The following is a 10,195-nucleotide window of genomic DNA, read 5'->3' as shown; positions in this document are numbered from 1 at the left end:
CAGCCCTTAATCGTGGTATATTGGCCATATACCACAAACCCCCGAGGTGCCTTATTGCTATTATAAACTGGTTACCAACTAAATTTGAGCAATAAAAATAAATGTCTTGTCATACCCATAGTATATGGTCTGATATACCACGGCTGTCAGCCAATCAGCATTCAGGGCTCGAACCACCCTGTTTATAATTGTAAATCAATGTTAGATAGAAAAGGAGTGTTTATATTTAAAAGTCTATTTATGATGCATTTTAATTACATAATAAAGTACATTTACAGAAAATCATCATAATTTGGCTTTAATATGTACATTTGTATAGCTTTATATGTTTTAATAAGCTGACTTGTTATTATTATTAATATTATTCTTGTACTGCAGTTATTGCTGTTCCTCCACCTATGTTATTAACCATGCAGCTGTGTAGCACATAATGCACTTATATTGATTTAACATGTGGGGGCACTGTTTCCTAATATTTCTTATTCAAACATGGCTGCATAACAGTGGAGATCACAAACTATGAAAAAGGATGACGATGAATATCAATATCTTCCCAAATTTAAAAAAAGTTTTAGAACAGTTATTGTTTATTATGACCAAATACTAGAAATGGCTTAGTGTTGTCGCTCCCCTCTTTAGACTTCCTTGGCTGGTTAAGATAAGAGTGCAAAGCTGGGAGAAGAGCTGGGGTGCCACCCTGGCCATAGAAATATAATTACTAGAACAGACATTCCCATTCATTCTATTTCTATGACTCTTGACCACCTGGGTGACCCAAACTACAAACAAAAAGAACTAAAGGAACAATCATACTCATCTTATTATATAACATTATTATTATATATCATTATGTTATGACCCCTGTTATGTTATAGCATAGCAAATACTACGACATACATCAATACTAAAGAGGTTTCCGTGGTCACACGCCTTCTCTTTCTGAGGGAAGATCTCAATTGAATATTCCTCACGTCCTCGCTCCTCATCTCCTTCTCAAAACCCATTGGATGAGAAAGCCAAATGTCCTTCCCCTCTGGTCTTCTCCTCCAATGGGTTTTGAGAAGAAGGCGAGGCGAGAGGACGTGAGGAGTTCGCAATTGAGATTCTCCCTGAGTGTCACCTCAGTTCTTCATTAACAGTCTGATATTAACAGTGCATTAGCCAGATAGCACAATCCTCACATTTTGTTGACATACACATGGAAATCAATCATAGAAATCAAAATGTCAATATTATAAATAACTGTGATTCATTGCTGACATTAAAAGTCTCAATGACCGTAACAAATCTCACACATAGATTTTTAATTATTGCACAAAATATATACACGAAACATATCGTAAAGGAGAGCTTTTCCCCACCTTGTATCATGAGATGTAGACTAACTATAGCTTTACATGGGCAAGGTTGTACATCTTGCCGACTAAACAATCTCTGATAATGGCAGCACACAGAAAGACTGACATCTAAAGAGCTTGTAATCTCTGAATGCATTATGAGAGTTAGGGGATGGGGAAAAGTGTACATGTATGTTTGTACTAAAATGCAACTACTTACAGAAGTACATCCCATCAAAAGCACTATGATTATACCATGTTACTAAGTATGTTAGTTGTGTGTTTCTGTGTGTGATAGCATGAGAGAGAGAGAGCTGCACTGTGTCGTTATCTGTCTGTCTTGTGTTGTGTTGTGTGTGTGTGTGTGTGTGTGTGTGTGTGTGTGTGTGTGTGTGTGTGTGTGTGTGTGTGTGTGTGTGTGTGTGTGTGTAATTTAGAACTTAACGACCCCTGTGAAGCTCCCGAAGCTCTGCAGCTACTTTTCGCAGCTCTGCCTCAATCTCCAGAAGCTCCTGTAGGCACACAGAACAGGTCAGACCGTGTGTTAGGTGCGCGCACACACACACACACACACACACACACACACACACACACACACACACACACACACACACACACACACACACACACACACACACACAGAAAGAGACATAGTCAATTAGCAATTACAATATCAACTTTACAAGCTCAGTCGTGCTAAATCATGTTGACTCTCGTCCACTTACCTCTCCTTCATCCTCCTCAACATCCTCCTTTTTGTCCTCATCCTCCTCTTCCTCTTCATCTTCCTCTTCCTCTTCCTCTTCCCAATCCTCATTGTTTTCATCCTCATCTTCCTCATCTGCTTCTTCATCATCGTCATCATCATCATCCCTGTTCCTCTCCTTTTCAAACTGACGGGTCGACTCATCACTCGCTTTCTCCATCACTCTCTTCTGCTGAGGCTCCTTAACCTCCTCACTCTCTCCCTCTTTCACCTTCTCCAATTCCTTGCGAATCGCTCCCTCCTTCTCGCTCTCTTTGTCCACTTTCGCCTCATCCCCGGTATTCTCGCTCTTCCTCTCCTCCTCTTCTTGCTCCTCTTCCTCTTGCACGCGTTTCATCTTTTTGAGGAGCTCCTCCAGTTCCTCCTGCTTTTCCTCCCTCTCTTTCTCTTTCTCCACGTTCTTCTTGCTGTCCTGTTCCTCCAGCAGCTCCTTGAGCTCCCGCTCCACCTTCTCTTTCTCCACCAGCAGCTCCACCTCGTTGTTCTTCCTCTCCTCGCTGCGTTTCCTCTCTTCGTTCTCAAAAATGTCTAGCCGCTCTCTCTCTCCATTTTTCTGCTCCTCCTCATCCTTCTTCCTCTCCTCCTCCGCTTCTGACTCTCTCTGGAGCTCTTTCTCCTTCACCGACTCGTACCTTTTCTCCTTCACCAACTCGTACCTTTTCTCCTTCACCGACTCGTACCTTTTCTTCTTCAGCTCCTCAAGCTCCCTGTCCTCTTTTTCTTCCTTTCCTATCTTCCTTATCTCCTTCGCGAGGAGCTCCTCCAGCTCTTTGGTGCGCTCTTCCTCATCCCCCCTTTCCTCCTCCAGTCTGGGCTCTTCCCTCATCTCCTCATTCATTCTGTCCTTCATCTCCACTTTCTCCTCCTCCTCTACCTCTTCTGCCTTCGTCTCTTTCTTTCTAAGTTCTTCTTCCTCAGTCTCCTTCTGGTCATCATTCCGCTCCCCCTCCCTCCCCTCTCGGTCCCTCTCTCCCTCAGCCTGGTTCTCCTCATATCGCTCTTTCTCCTTCCCATACTCTCTCTCTCTTTCGCTCTCTGTAAGAATAAAATAAATTGAGGTACAGTTGAAGTCGGAAGTTTACATACACCTCAGCCAAATACATTTAAACTCAGATTTTCACAATTCCTGACATTTAATCCTAGTAAAAATTCCCTGTCTTGGGCCAGTTAGGATTACCACTTTATTTTAAGAATGTGAAATGTCAGAATAATAGTAGAGAGAATGATTTATTTCAGATTTTATTTATTTCATCACATTCCCAGTGGGTCAGAAGTTTACATACACTCAATTAGTATTTGGCAGCATTGCCTTTAAATTGTTTAACTTGGGTCAAACGTTTTGGGTAGCCTTCCACAAGCTTCCCACAATAAGTTGGGTGAGTTTTGGCCCATTCCTCCTGACAGAGCTGGTGTAACTGAGTCAGGTTTGTAGGTCTCCTTGCTCGCACACGCTTTTTCAGTTCTGGCCACAAATGTTCTATAGGATTGAGGTCAGGGCTTTGTGATGGCCACTCCAATACCTTGACTTTGTTGTCCTTAAGCCATTTTGCCACAACTTTGTAAGTATGCTTGGGGTCATTGTCGATTTGGAAGACCCATTTGCGGCCAAGCTTTAACTTCCTAACTGATGTCTTGAGCTGTTGCTTCAATATATCCACATAATTATCCTTCCTCATGATGCCATCTATTTTGTGAAGTGCACCAGTCCCTCCTGCAGCAAAGCACCCCCACAGCATGATGCTGCCACCCCCGTGCTTTACGGTTGGGATGGTGTTCTTTAGCTTGCAAGCGTCCCCCTTTTTCCTCCAAACTTAACGATGGTCATTATGGCCAAACAGTTCTATTTTTGTTTCATCAGACCAGAGGACATTTCTCCAAAAAGTACGATCTTTGTCCCCATGTGCAGTTGCAAACCGTAGTCTGGCTTTTTTATGGTGGTTTTGGAGCAGTGGCTTCTTCCTTGCTGAGCGGCCTTTCAGGTTATGTCGATATAGGACTAGTTTTACTGTGGATATATTTACTTTTGTACCGGTTTCCTCCAGCATCTTCACAAGTTCCTTTGCTGTTGTTCTGGGATTGATTTGCACTTTTTGCACCAAAGTACATTCATCCCTAGGAGACAGAACGTGACTCCTTCCTGAGAAGTATGATGGCTGCGTGGTCCCATGGTGTTTATAATTGCGTACTATTGTTTGTACAGATGAAGGTGGTACCTTCAGGCATTTGGAAATTGCTCCCAAGGATGAACCAGACTTGTGGAGATCTGCAATGTTTTTTCTGAGGTCTTGGCTGATTTCTTTAGATTTTCCCATGATGTCAAGCAAAGAGGCACTGAGTTTGAAGGTAGGCCTTGAGATACATCCACAGGCACACGTCCAATTGACTCAAATGATGTCAATTAGCCTATCATAAGCTTCTAAAGCCATGACATAATTTTCTGGAATTTTCCAAGCTGTTTAAAGGCACAGTCAACTTAGTGTATGTAAACTTCTGACCCACTGGAATTGTGATACAGTGAATTATAAGTGAAATAATCTGTCTGTAAACAATTGTTAGAAAAATTACTTGTGTCACAAAGTAGATGTCCTAACCGACTTGCCAAAACTATAGTTTGTTAACAAGAAATGTGTGGAGTGGTTGAAAAACGAGTTTTAATGACTCCAACCTAAGTGTATGTAAACTTTCTGACTTCAACTGTAGTTAGTTATTGTACAATTTAAAGCAAGTTCAACAAAACATGTTTATGAAGAATTTATCTTGATTTACATGTGATTTACATGTATAATTACCTGACTCTAAAACCAACATAGCACAGCAATGATATTGCAACAATTAGACTGCTTCTCTTAATAAGTCAGTATGTTTTGATATTCCATATTACTGTGGTGATGATGCCATAGGCAGGGCTACTTCCAGGGATGGACTGTCAAATGCCAGATGGGCTGGTCCATTTGTAGCCCTGTGGGCTTGTCTAAATTGGGTGTTTTGCGCAAAATGATTTTCAAGGGAAAAATGTACAGGTGTGTTAGAAATACCCAGACCAATTTCTGATCCCAGTCCGTCCCTGGGTACTTCACTAGTAAAGTATTAGTTAATAACCGTAGTCAGACTGACCGTCCTGGGCCAGCTCCTGCAGCTCCCTCAGGAGACCCTGGTGCCTGTGGACAGCATCATCTGCACAACACAACACTGGTTGCTCAACACTGACCATGTCCATCTTATCAACATACACATAATCATACCTACAGTGGGGGAAAAAAGTATTTAGTCAGCCACCAATTGTGCAAGTTCTCCCACTTAAAAAGATGAGAGAGGCCTGTCATTTTCATCATAGGTACACGTCAACTATGACAGACAAACTGAAGAAAAAAATTCTCCAGAAAATCACATTGTAGGATTTTTTATGAATTTATTTGCAAATTATGGTGGAAAATAAGTATTTGGTCACCTACAAACAAGCAAGATTTCTGGCTCTCACAGACCTGTAACTTCTTCTTTAAGAGGCTCCTCTGTCCTCCACTCGTTACCTGTATTAATGGCACCTGTTTGAACTTGTTATCAGCATAAAAGACAACTGTCCACAACCTCAAACAGTCACACTCCAAACTCCACTATGGCCAAGACCAAAGAGCTGTCAAAGGACACCAGAAACAAAATTGTAGACCTGCACCAGTCTGGGAAGACTGAATCTGCAATAGGTAAGCAGCTTGGTTTGAAGAAATCAACTGTGGGAGCAATTATTAGGAAATGGAAGACATACAAGACCACTGATAATCTCCCTCAATCTGGGGCTCCACGCAAGATCTCACCCCGTGGGGTCAAAATGATCACAAGAATGGTGAGCAAAAATCCCAGAACCACACGGGGGGACCTAGTGAATGACCTGCAGAGAGCTGGGACCAAAGTAGCAAAGCCTACCATCAGTAACATACTACGCCGCCAGGGACTCAAATCCTGCAGTGCCAGACCTGTCCCCCTGCTTAAGCCAGTACATGTCCAGGCCCGTCTGAAGTTTGCTAGAGTGCATTTGGATGATCCAGAAGAGGATTGGGAGAATGTCATATGGTCAGATGAAACCAAAATAGAACTTTTTGGTAAAAACTCAACTCGTCGTGTTTGGAGGACAAAGAATGCTGAGTTGCATCCAAAGAACACCATACCTACTGTGAAGCATGGGGGTGGAAACATCATACTTTGGGGCTGTTTTGTCTGCAAAGGGACCAGGACGACTGATCCGTGTAAAGGAAAGAATGAATGGGGCCATGTATCGTGAGATTTTGAGTGAAAACCTCCTTCCATCAGCAAGGGCATTGAAGATGAAACGTGGCTGGGTCTTTCAGCATGACAATGATCCCAAACACACTGCCCGGGCAACGAAGGAGTGGCTTCGTAAGAAGCATTTCAAGGTCCTGGAGTGGCCTAGCCAGTCTCCAGATCTCAACCCCATAGAAAATCTTTGGAGGGAGTTGAAAGTCCGTGTTGCCCAGCGACAGCCCCAAAACATCACTGCTCTAGAGGAGATCTGCATGGAGGAATGGGCCAAAATACCAGCAACAGTGTATGAAAACCTTGTGAAGACTTACAGAAAACGTTTGACCTATGTCATTGCCAACAAAGGGTATATAACAAAGTATTGAGAAACTTTTGTTATTGACCAAATACTTATTTTCCACCATAATTTGCAAATAATTTCATTAAAAATCCTACAATTTGATTTTCTGGAAAAAAAATCTCATTTTGTCTGTCATAGTTGACGTGTACCTATGATGAAAATTACAGGCCTCTCTCATCTTTTTAAGTGGGAGAACTTGCACAATTGGTGGCTGACTAAATACTTTTTTCCCCCACTGTATCTGCCTGAGTGACAGGTGTTTCCATGAATATTTGTAATGGAAAATTGATTAAATTGATGAAATAATGAACAGCATTATAGTCAAATGTAGTAAGTTCAAACAAAGGTTATTCCTCACGTACAGTAATCAATGTCATGATTCCATCATCATGATTAACTCAATCTCAATGTTGACGCATTACAATTACATAGTGAATACAGTTGAAAAAGTACACTGTGTGGCCTACTGCGTTTGTGCAGCTGAGGGAGGTTATGTCAGATAAGAGATAAGATAGGAGTTGTCACCTGTTTTCCGTTTGTCACAGACAGGATGTTGCACACCACCATTACTTTTTAGAGAGTCCTGAATACAGTCAGCAACCTGAGGGTACACACACACACACACACACACACACAAACACACACACAAACAAACACACACACACACAAACAAACACACACACACACACACACACACACACAAACACACACACACACACAAACACACACACAAACACACACACCCACACAAACACACACACACACACACACACACACACACAAACACACACACACACACACACACACACAAACACACAAACAAACACACACAAACACTCACACACACACAAACACACACACAGACAAACACAAACACACAAACACACACACACAAACACACACACACAAACACACACACACACAAACACACACACACACACACACACACACAAACATACACACACACACACACACAAACACACACACACACACACACACACAAACACACAAACACACAAACACACACACAAACATACACACACACACACACACAAACACAGAGGACAGTTGGACACAGTCATTTAGCAGTATACTATTACAGTATAAATATCAATATCAATTACACACAATATGTTAGCAGTGTTATAATACACTCATAAAAACATCATAGAGAAAACAAAAATGCTTTGTCTCTGACCTGTAGAGATGAGGATAGAGGCAGGCATCCCACTAGAGCGAGAAAGAGAGAGAGAATGGAGTATTTCCAAATAACTGCATATTGTGCCAACAGTAACACACCAACTGATTAATGGTCCTTGAATGTTTTTTTTTCTCTTGCTTTGTTTGCTCTTTTACATATTATGTCTATCTCTGATAAGCTACCCAGGAAAGGGCTGACAATAGCCCACATGAATATATGTAGCCTTAGAAATAAGGTTCATGAAATCAATAACTTGCTAACATCAGATAACATTCATATACTGTATTAGTCATTTCTGAGACTCAATTAGATAATTCCTTTGATGATACAGCAGTAGCAATATGAAGATATAACATCTATAGAAGAGACAGGAATGCTTATGGGGGAGGTGTTGCTGTATATATTCAGAGCCATATCCCTGTATCCCAGATCTCATATCAAGTGTTATTGAAGTGTTGTGGTTGCAGGATCACCTGCCTCATCTAAAGCCTATTATTTTGGGGTGTTGCTATAGGCCACCAAGTGCTAACAGTCAGTATCTAAAACATGTGTGTGAAATGCTTGATAGTGTATGTGATGTAAACAGAGAGATCTACTTTCTTGGGGACCTGAATATTGACTGGTTTTCATCAAGCTGTCCACTCTTACAGTAACCAGTGCCTGCAATCTGGTGCAGGTTATTAATCAACCTACCAGGGTGTTACAAACACTACAGGAACAAGACCATCCACATGTATTGATCACATTTTTGCTAATACTGTAGAACTTTGTTCTAAAGCTGTATCCATACCCATTGGATGCAGTGATCACAATATACAGTGGGGGAAAAAAGTATTTAGTCAGCCACCAATTGTGCAAGTTCTCCCACTTAAAAAGATGAGAGAGGCCTGTCATTTTCATCATAGGTACACGTCAACTATGACAGACAAACTGAGATTTTTTTTCTCCAGAAAATCACATTGTAGGATTTTTTATGAATTTATTTGCAAATTATGGTGGAAAATAAGTATTTGGACACCTACAAACAAGCAAGATTTCTGGCTCTCACAGACCTGTAACTTCTTCTTTAAGAGGCTCCTCTGTCCTCCACTCGTTACCTGTATTAATGGCACCTGTTTGAACTTGTTATCAGCATAAAAGACACCTGTCCACAACCTCAAACAGTCACACTCCAAACTCCACTATGGCCAAGACCAAAGAGCTGTCAAAGGACACCAGAAACAAAATTGTAGACCTGCACCAGTCTGGGAAGACTGAATCTGCAATAGGTAAGCAGCTTGGTTTGAAGAAATCAACTGTGGGAGCAATTATTAGGAAATGGAAGACATACAAGACCACTGATAATCTCCCTCGATCTGGGGCTACACGCAAGATCTCACCCCGTGGGGTCAAAACGATCACAAGAACGGTGAGCAAAAATCCCAGAACCACACGGGGGGACCTAGTGAATGACCTGCAGAGAGCTGGGACCAAAGTAACAAAGCCTACCTTCAGTAACACACTGCGCCGCCAGGGACTCAAATCCTGCAGTGCCAGACGTGTCCCCCTGCTTAAGCCAGTACATGTCCAGGCCCGTCTGAAGTTTGCTAGAGTGCATTTGGATGATCCAGAAGAGGATTGGGAGAATGTCATATGGTCAGATGAAACCAAAATAGAACTTTCTGGTAAAAACTCAACTCGTCGTGTTTGGAGGACAAAGAATGCTGAGTTGCATCCAAAGAACACCATACCTATTGTGAAGCATGGGGGTGGAAACATCATGCTTTGGGGCTGTTTTTCTGCAAAGGGACCAGGACGACTGATCCGTGTAAAGGAAAGAATGAATGGGGCCATGTTTTGTGAGATTTTGAGTGAAAACCTCCTTCCATCAGCAAGGGCATTGAAGATGAAACGTGGCTGGGTCTTTCAGCATGACAATAATCCCAAACACACCGCCCGGGCAACGAAGGAGTGGCTTCGTAAGAAGCATTTCAAGGTCCTGGAGTGGCCTAGCCAGTCTCCAGATCTCAACCCCATAGAAAATCTTTGGAGGGAGTTGAAAGTCTGTGTTGCCCAGCGACAGCCCCAAAACATCACTGCTCTAGAGGAGATCTGCATGGAGGAATGGGCCAAAATACCAGCAACAGTGTGTGAAAACCTTGTGAAGACTTACAGAAAACGTTTGACCTGTGTCATTGCCAACAAAGGGTGTATAACAAAGTATTGAGAAACTTTTGTTATTGACCAAATACTTATTTTCCACCATAATTTGCAAATAAATTCATAAAAAATCCTACAAT

Source organism: Coregonus lavaretus (assembly GCF_964263955.1).
Source record: "Coregonus lavaretus genome assembly, chromosome: 30".
In the NCBI taxonomy this organism is placed as follows: domain Eukaryota; kingdom Metazoa; phylum Chordata; class Actinopteri; order Salmoniformes; family Salmonidae; genus Coregonus; species Coregonus lavaretus.
This window is presented reverse-complemented; position numbering follows the sequence as displayed.